The following is a 9,024-nucleotide window of genomic DNA, read 5'->3' on the forward strand; positions in this document are numbered from 1 at the left end:
AAACTAGCAGAGGGAAAGGCAACATAAAAAGTTTCATCTCAAAGGAATGAAAAAAAGGTAGCAGAATACACCTTCTTCTAAACCTCCATAGTCCACAGCTATAAGGAGGGCGAGAAACACAGTTTTATCACTGGCCCACACACACCACCAGTCTCTTTTCCCCACTGTAACCGAAGAATATCCTATTAGAAAGTGGGAACACCACTTGGCTACACTTACTGTTTTTCTGATTTTTCCCCTGATCTTTTACATCCATTACCCCTATACAAGTTTTTTTTTTATCCTACCAACACACCTTTGACACTAGTACACTACCCAAGACACTTTGCCCGTGCAGGGAAATAGGGTATCGTCAATCCCATTTGGATCATATTACTGTACACCAACATTCACTTCACTCATTAACCAATGATAATCCACAGCCTAATTTGAAAGGATTATTGGGATGGTTTGGCATGGCAGACAAAGCCGTGTAAAGGGAAGTGTAGCATCTTTCTTCCATCACTGCTCCCAAGTCCAGTTAGAGTCCGGTCACCCTGCAAAGGCAAATTACAGTTTTACATATGTAAGCAATAATATTCAAATATACTCTGCCCAGCTTGAGCATTACCAGTAGTATAATGGCAATGTTTTAATGGATTCATGTAAAAGCAGTTGAGAAAATGTCTTTCTAAAGCCTAAGTATACAAATCACAATATTTGTTGGATTAGAGATAAGCAAGATACTACCTCTAAAAACTGTATAGCTTTGGGTATCTCTAAACTGATATTGCCATAATAGGCAACAGACCTCCTGCATTCGGAGCTGTTTCCAATTCTATACCAAACTGCATAGCTGTCTCTGTTGCCTTCTGATATAACAGAGGTGGATACCTTCCCTCCTAGTGTTGCCAGAAGCTATTAAATTGTCTCCTGTTGGGAAATGAAATATTATTTTGTTAATGACGCATCAGTAGGCAGCTGGCTCAAAGACAGTTCATTCTTGTTATATCACAGAAGAGTTCTTATTTAATTTTAACTAATAATGACTGAGTATATCTTACCTTGAATATCTCCCAGCCATTGCGGTAAACCGCATATGCCCACCAGGAACTTGAGAACCATACTGGTATGCCTAATTCTGATGGCCGAGAGCCAGTTTCTTGGTCACTTGCTGTGAAGATAATGCATTCACTGCACTACCTGAACCATTGTCACATCTATATTACCTAGATGACTGATGCTGTGAAGTCAGAACGCACGCGAGTCTGTGGTTGAGGCTGTGTATCCTGCCACTTCCTCTGTTGATCTGTCATGAGTATATGAAGAAGATGAGTTTCATGCAATTTGTGTCTACATTTATTACTTATTAGATATTCGCAAAAACACCATCTTTTTCTTACTGTATCGCTTTTCCATCTAGACCTCCTTAACCCATTAACTGACGGGTAGCATACATAGAGGCCCGGGCCTCACTGCTGGGGCTTATATCGTCGCCCGAGCATCCTCGACCACATCATGCAAATACCAGCATCCCATGCAATTTTCTTTCTTCTTCGTAATACTACACAAAATATGTTGTATTTTTCAGTTTTCATTATTTTTTACAGTCTCTACTTGCCAAACTTCTGTGAATCGAGACTTGAAGGGTATTTTTGTTGTTATATAGACTCCATAGTTGATCCTTATTCGGATCGATAGTACGAATAAAATAAGCAGTGTGCGGCATCATGGAGTTGAAATTGTCGTTTGTTGCATGGTAAAAAATGAGAAAGTGTAAAACCGACTTAATCACACTTTCACTGGCAAAAAATAATCTTTTGCCGTGATTGTAACAAAACAAAAACTCATGGCCTGTCATGCATCTCTATGGCATGTGCTTACGTGCCCCCGGACAGATGGTCCCCGCCATGGCATGGCATGTAACGTACATGCCACCCCGTCGCAATGGGTTAATTAGTACATGTCTCAATAGAGCTCTTATCCTCTTAACTAAACCTTATCTACTTCTTTTTGTTCTCTTTCTTCACCTCTCCCTTCATTTTTCCTTCCTTTAAATCAACAAAAGAATACTTAAAGTTCATTTCAGTAGTTTTTGAATATAAACCTTCTGTGTGTAGCCCTTCCCAGTCACATGGGTTACTGTCAGTATCATTTATTACCTTCCATCTAACTTTCTCACCTCATACAAACACACATGCTCACTCACTTCCCACACCCATCAAACTACTTAACTACCAGTCTTCCGCTATCCCTTTCAGTCCCTAATTAACCCACTCATCACTTGCTAATCACTCACAGTACATCAACTTCACACCAATACTCACCTGTGCAACAAACTTCGCTCTGAGATTTGAGAGAGTTGGTGATGAATGTTTTGCATTAAAGGTTGCCTGAAGGGTCTACATCCCCTCGCATAACAGGGTATGCTTCATAGGTGTGGATACTTGTTGTGTCTCCTACAAAAGTTGGCACCAACCTGTAATAATGAAATAGTATTATGGAAAAACTAAAACGAACAACTACATTCTCAGGTCGAGTATACTTGTAAACTGCAATTTTCATGAGAAAGAAATTTATAATGCCCATCTCGTACTGCGTCTTACCTGTAAGCCAGGGTGGTTGCATAGTGGAAGAAGTTTGACTGTGATGGTGATCCCTGAAGGTGGTTGCTCAAACCTTTGTTCACATAAACTTTCCTCCCTCAACATCACAAGGGAAACTCTGAAAGAAAAAAATTTCTTACCATCTCCTATTTTGAATTATGCAAATGCTGCCAGTTTTATAAAATATTTGGATTTACTGCACTGCCTGGCTCTAGATGTAAGTATTTTTCCATTTTAAGAATTTGTTCTTACAATACTACAGATTTTTACCATAAAATAAATATATGATCAACATAAATCGTTGAACACACAATTACGAACCATAACGAGTAGTGAGATGGTATAACCTGCGTTGATAACTTGATATACACTTCCTATTTCAATACCCATGAGTATATTTTGTGAGATTTGCAATTCTAGTCTCTCTCTCACACCACACACACGACACACACACACTACACACACACACACACACACACACACAAACGCACTACGCGCACACGGACACGCGCACAACGCACGACACACACACACACACCACACACCCACACACACGCACACACACACCCACACACACCGACACCCACACACACAACAACACACACACACACACACAACAACAGCACCAAATGCATGCTCATAAAGCATTCCTCTCATTCACCACACACAGTACACAGCATGTGTGAGCACACCCACAAACAACCACTAGATATAAGTTTTTAAAATCTCTCCAATATGCTAAATCATATATTTCACCCATTCTATTCAAGTAAGCTAAATCCTCTAATCGAAACCGACAAATGCATGTTATACTCAAGTGTACTGTCCAGAATATAAGAAAGCCTACAATAATTCACAGAAAATGGTTTGAAATACAGCACTTTTTGGTCTTATCTTTAATTTTCTGTCAATTTTTGCATTTCTGTATGATCTTTCCATATGTTCTGACCTATCATGAATGGCAGTTACCACCGCTCCTTCCCCCCCCCTGTAAACAAATTGGTTAGGTTCCCAGAATCAATGACAATGTCATACTTATTTTAAATAAATGTAATCATGAGCGATTGGGGTAATAATTTTTTGGGGGGGATTTATTAGGTTATGTTTTTATTTTTAATTATAGTACAATATTATCTAATAGTCTAATCCTCTACAGCACAATATCATAAGCCTCCGAGAGATTGAGGGATGACATTCAGCTAAGAATGATAAAGATGTCATTACTTATGTTTGCCCTACCATTCATAATGGCATATGCTCTGAGATACCCTTTGGTAGCAATTAGAACTTCATGCCACACTTTATCTCAAATGAGCCAGCAAATTAGATATCCTGACAGTTTTCAAAATCTAAAAATCTATTTTTCTTTAATAAAACTTAATATAATTATTTCAAATATCCCAGAAAACTTTCCATGGAGATGGCATTTTCTGGAACCTTTTCTGGTAGAAAGACTTTGTAAATGCCTGTTAAGTATTCTGCCATAACTGCTCTAAGTATATCTACTCCATGGAGCTTTCCTTGTGGCTTTTGAACAGGGCAAGTCTGGAATAGTATAGTGGTGGCCCCTACTATTTTCACAATGTCTCACTATTTAGTGTGTATTTGTTGCAGGGCATTGGCCTTTTGGGGATATAGGTCTTAATGCCATCCCTGTCACCTCCTAGAAACAGTTGTGAACAAGTGCGTAGTGAAGAGAAGTTGAAGAGAAGCATTTGGAGCATTGTCATTGCTTTCCATGCTAAACCAAAAGCAAACAATCTCCGTCCCTGTATATTCATGGTTCTAATTGGCCTTACTTGACGAATATAAATAGTGGGCAATTTTATTGCTTGGAGCCTACAAGCACTGCTGGACAGGATTTTTGATCTTTCAAACACAAATATCATTCATCTACCGGATATTTTCATTCAAAATTGAGGTACCCCTACAGATACTTATGCTAATAAACTTTTTTTCCTTTTAAGCTCTATTTTTATTCTAATATGGATAGCTAACTGCAGGGATCTAGCTGTAAAATAACTTTAAAAAATATTGTTTCGGTGAAGGTACCCAAAGTTTGATGGTCTCTAATGGTTGGTTATTTTGGTTTTTATACTTCTCATAAAGCAATTTTTTTTTTTTTTTACTGGGCAAAACAATCCACTGGGTATAAAAGTGCCCGAATCGCAATAAGTAAAAATAACAGCTGATCTGAGACAATTAGCACAGTATATCTGGAGCAATCAGTTGTCCCAGTGTAATCACTACTTACATACTTAACAAACAAAAAAGAGTATATCTGTGGGTTGCCTTCTGTGAACTGAATTACTGCACTTTCATGGGATATGTTTGACAAGCTTTGTAAAAAATATCTACTGCACAAGCCTGCAATATAATTCACCAATTTGAAGACTAAAATCTTTCAACAAACCCTGGGTAACTTATGCTGCTTGCTTTAAAATGTAACCGTCACCTTTAAAGAGGTGTCCAAAGTGAAATTGCCTGCTTTATATTCCATAGTACACACTTCCCATTAATCTTGCAGCCCTCACAATCATTTCCTACTGAACTTGAGTTTGGTAAGCATATTTAATGAAGAGATTATTGTCAAGGTTACTGAAGCACCAACAGAGACGAGAGAATGGATATGTGCCATCTTACAGAGAATAAGAAATAAGAGTAATAAACAACACTTAGAACTGCTGCTCATAATTACCACGAAAAATAAATATCCTCTGTATATCCACCGCTCAGAGACTTTAGTTCACTCAAAACCATAGTTCCTTAATGTCTGTTTTTCTAAAAGTTGGTTGGCCCCCCCCCCCCTCCTCTAGAGGGAACGCGAAACAGGAGGTAATAAAGTTAGGTTGTATTTTTGGGGTTCACACATGATACCCTGTTTTGGGTCCTTTAATCTCGTGTGGGTGCATCACTCTTAGTGACAAATACCAAGATTGTCTAATAGCACTGCAATCAACTAATTGGTTCCTGTAGTTAGGTTCATTAAGATTCGTTGAGGCTGGGTTACCTTTGTTTTTGAACCTCGCTTTCAACTCAAGTGGTTATGAGAAGAAATGTGTCTAAAAAATGTTGATAACATACCAGTTATTTTCCTTTCCTTAACAATTAGCTGGGAAGTGTAGCTGCTTTACTAATATGGGTTTTAATATCTACCAAGATAAGCCTAATCCTAGTCACTTGTTAGCACAAGGTGTCTATGCAACATTGGCCTTAGCCAAAGGAATGAAGAATTAATAGTTTGCAGACCATCTGCTCGGACTGGTCTTTTTCATTGCAATAATGTCACATTTGAGGCTCTTTTTATGTGACTATTCCCATACATTGCATTTTTTACCATTATTTACACTTCTCTTCCATCTCTGATTTTCATGGCAAGCTCTGATATAACTAAGAGAATAATCTATAACATCTGGGATTGTGCAACATCACCGGGCTATCATCAAACTCATTTTACATTTTCACCTATACCGAATTCCCCCCGAGTCTCAAGAATAATGAATTTCAACCCGGGCACAATTCGGAGCATTATGCACCGGGAAAGGTCCCCTCGCCACCACGACCTTAAAATCCTTTCCTTCGGCACACGGCTTCTGTTCCCCGTGCACGTCCTAGCAATGCAGTCACCACTTTCGAGACGACCTCAGAAACTAAAAGCCTGGAAAAAAAAGTATGAGAAATGCTTTACCCTTTACACTGTTTTGTGATGTCTTCATCGTCCTGGATTCTCGATTCCCCCCCTCCTTTTTCCTCGCCTTTTTAGATTCATCTACGGGCGTGACGGGGTGGGCGGCGTGGGTGCAGGGGTGGAGGAGGTGTTTGCAGGACCGGCTGCATGAATATTAACCATAACTGGTGCTGAATTAGGCCGAGAGGAATGAAAAAACAGAAAGACGTGGATCTGAACCGTCCTACACGCGGGTCCTGCAACGAACTCGGGAACGTCGCTCACACTGGACGAGGGCGTTCTAGAACCACAGTCGGCCCTGCTTCTATTTCTCACTTAATGATTGTATGTATTTTAAGTGCGTGTCTATTTCCAGCATAATTTATCTATTTTCATAAAAATATGTTGAAGAAAACTAAGACATAGTGACATAATCTTATGAAATTTCGTTAGAGTAATTGCGTTTATGAGTTCTGAGACTTTTACATTATTTTCTATAGCAAAGGATTTACAAACTACCCGCAAAGTGACAGTTTTGATAATACTAACAATTACCTTGCCATCTTTTGATAAAACACCTCCTCCCCCCCCCGGAGAAGTAAAAACTCTTAACCATTTTATATTGAAGATAGTCACCGTTCTCGACGACTATTTAAACCGTTAGCGATCACACGTCAGCCATGAGACACGCGCACCGATCTCTCAGCTCGATTTTCATTGGTCGGACGTGCACCGCGTCCGATGAAACAGAGAACATCTGGTGTTGACATGACGTGTGTTTTGGTCTCGAGAAGGATTCCTGAGAGCGCTTTTGAGGACGCCTGTTCCCTTTCTTGTGGGAGAAGAGAAGGAGGGAAGGGACTCAACCATGCCGTTACATATCGTCAAGTGGAGTATGCTCATCGTTTCTTTCTTCTTCTTTTATTTTATTTTGATTTTTTAGGGTGAAGATTAAATGGTTTTTGAATCTCGTACTAGCCACTTGCGTGTCATGATTGGGACTTCCTGTTTATCATGGCTGTGATAATGACGTCGTGTTTTCATCCCAGATTTTTTTTCTATTATTCGAAAATTTGTATTTTTTTCGTTTCCTTGTTGTGATTCTAGTTATTATTTTCGCCTACCTTCCTAAGCGCGCCACCACTGCCAGGCTAATATTTTAGTAATACTGGTTCTGCATCTGTATCCTCTATGAATAGGTATTTTAATGAATAGCGTCCCGCCTAACTGGATCCGACGATTTTGGTATTGATGTATTTCTCTCACTGTTCTACTATCCAATGAATATTGAAATTATACCGCAGAAACCACATAGCAATGAAGGGACGAAAGGTACTGGGGAAGTTGCAGGGTACAATATGAAATTGTACCCTTACCCACTGAATCAGTCACTATATCGTTAGTGTAGGGTTCTGTGCCCCCTGCAACCCCCTTCTGTGGGTCTAACACCCCCAAACTCTGCCCCAGAAACAAAGAATCATCCACAAGTATTCACAGCAGGATAGAGCATCAGACATTCGGCATCCGGAATTTTAACGTTGATCTCTACTTTCTGTGAATATGTAAAGACTTTGTTTCCCTGGGTAGGGTTGGGGTTGGGGCACTCCCCTAGGAGTGGGGTTTGCAATATGTGACTTTTCTTTGTAAATTATTAGTATTTTACCCTTTTAACAGTTTTTTCCCTGGTATCTTTCATGCCCTCCCCTGCTGTTGGGTCCCTTTTATTGTGGGGTTTCTGCGACATTCCTACATATAATTGTAACTAAGAGTTCGAGGAATCCATCAATATTAAACACATTGCAATTGGTTATAATGACACCGTTTCCTGAAAATTACCCATGAATATATAAGAACATCAGAATTCCCCCCCTCCCCCCCACAGCCATCAACAAACAGTATTCCTTGTTTTCAGTTATTCAGTGGTATTTGCATAAATCTGCTTCTGATTTCACCAGAAGTATCGGTAATTGTGAATAATGCACCCTATGAGACTGAGTTCCTATTACTCCACCCTTTTTGGCCCGTCCTGGCGTTTAGGTTGGTAATTTTTTGTGACGTGGAGTTGTGACAGTCTCTGGCAAGTGTGTCTATACTGTAAAAGGTTATTCCCTTTGCTTTTGCAGATTGTTTCACAATGTGTCAGTGATGTAGGTTTCCCCTCAATATCTTTTCTATTAAATGCATACCAACGTTTCTTAGAGATTAGCTTGCAAAGGAATACCCTAGATGAAAAGTGTCTCATTATCTGTCCATTCTAATCATTACAGGCAAGTTACCTTGTACCATATGAGTTTGTTAAACTGAAAATTTATATATACACCCAAAAATCTTTATCCTGTGGTATAAAGACCAAGTAAAAGTTATTTAGTGAATCACATAAATGGCAGCTGGGCTTCAGCACCTGTCACTACCAATGTGAAGACAAACCTCAACCAAAACCAAAAAAGTATTGGCTCAAGACGTTAATGTGGATCACATTTATAACTAATTATAAATTAATTTCAAGCACTGTGTTTCCTGATATTAACGGTAGCAAGTTTCATAAAAAATCCAGGAAAAATGTATTGTTCCTAAGCCATTTTGTAAACTCGTAGTAATGAGGTATCAAGTGTATTAGTAAATCCTTTTGGCAGTCTGTAATCTCTTTAGTTTTCTGAGATGCTTATGTTTTCCTTCAGCACTTATTTATTAGACAAAGGTAACAAATACGCATGTGTAGTATAAAAATGCTGAATGTAAATGAAAACTTGAAACACAGGATCTTTTTTTTCT

This window comes from Penaeus monodon, chromosome 7 (genome assembly GCF_015228065.2).
Source record: "Penaeus monodon isolate SGIC_2016 chromosome 7, NSTDA_Pmon_1, whole genome shotgun sequence".
Lineage (NCBI taxonomy): Eukaryota > Metazoa > Arthropoda > Malacostraca > Decapoda > Penaeidae > Penaeus > Penaeus monodon.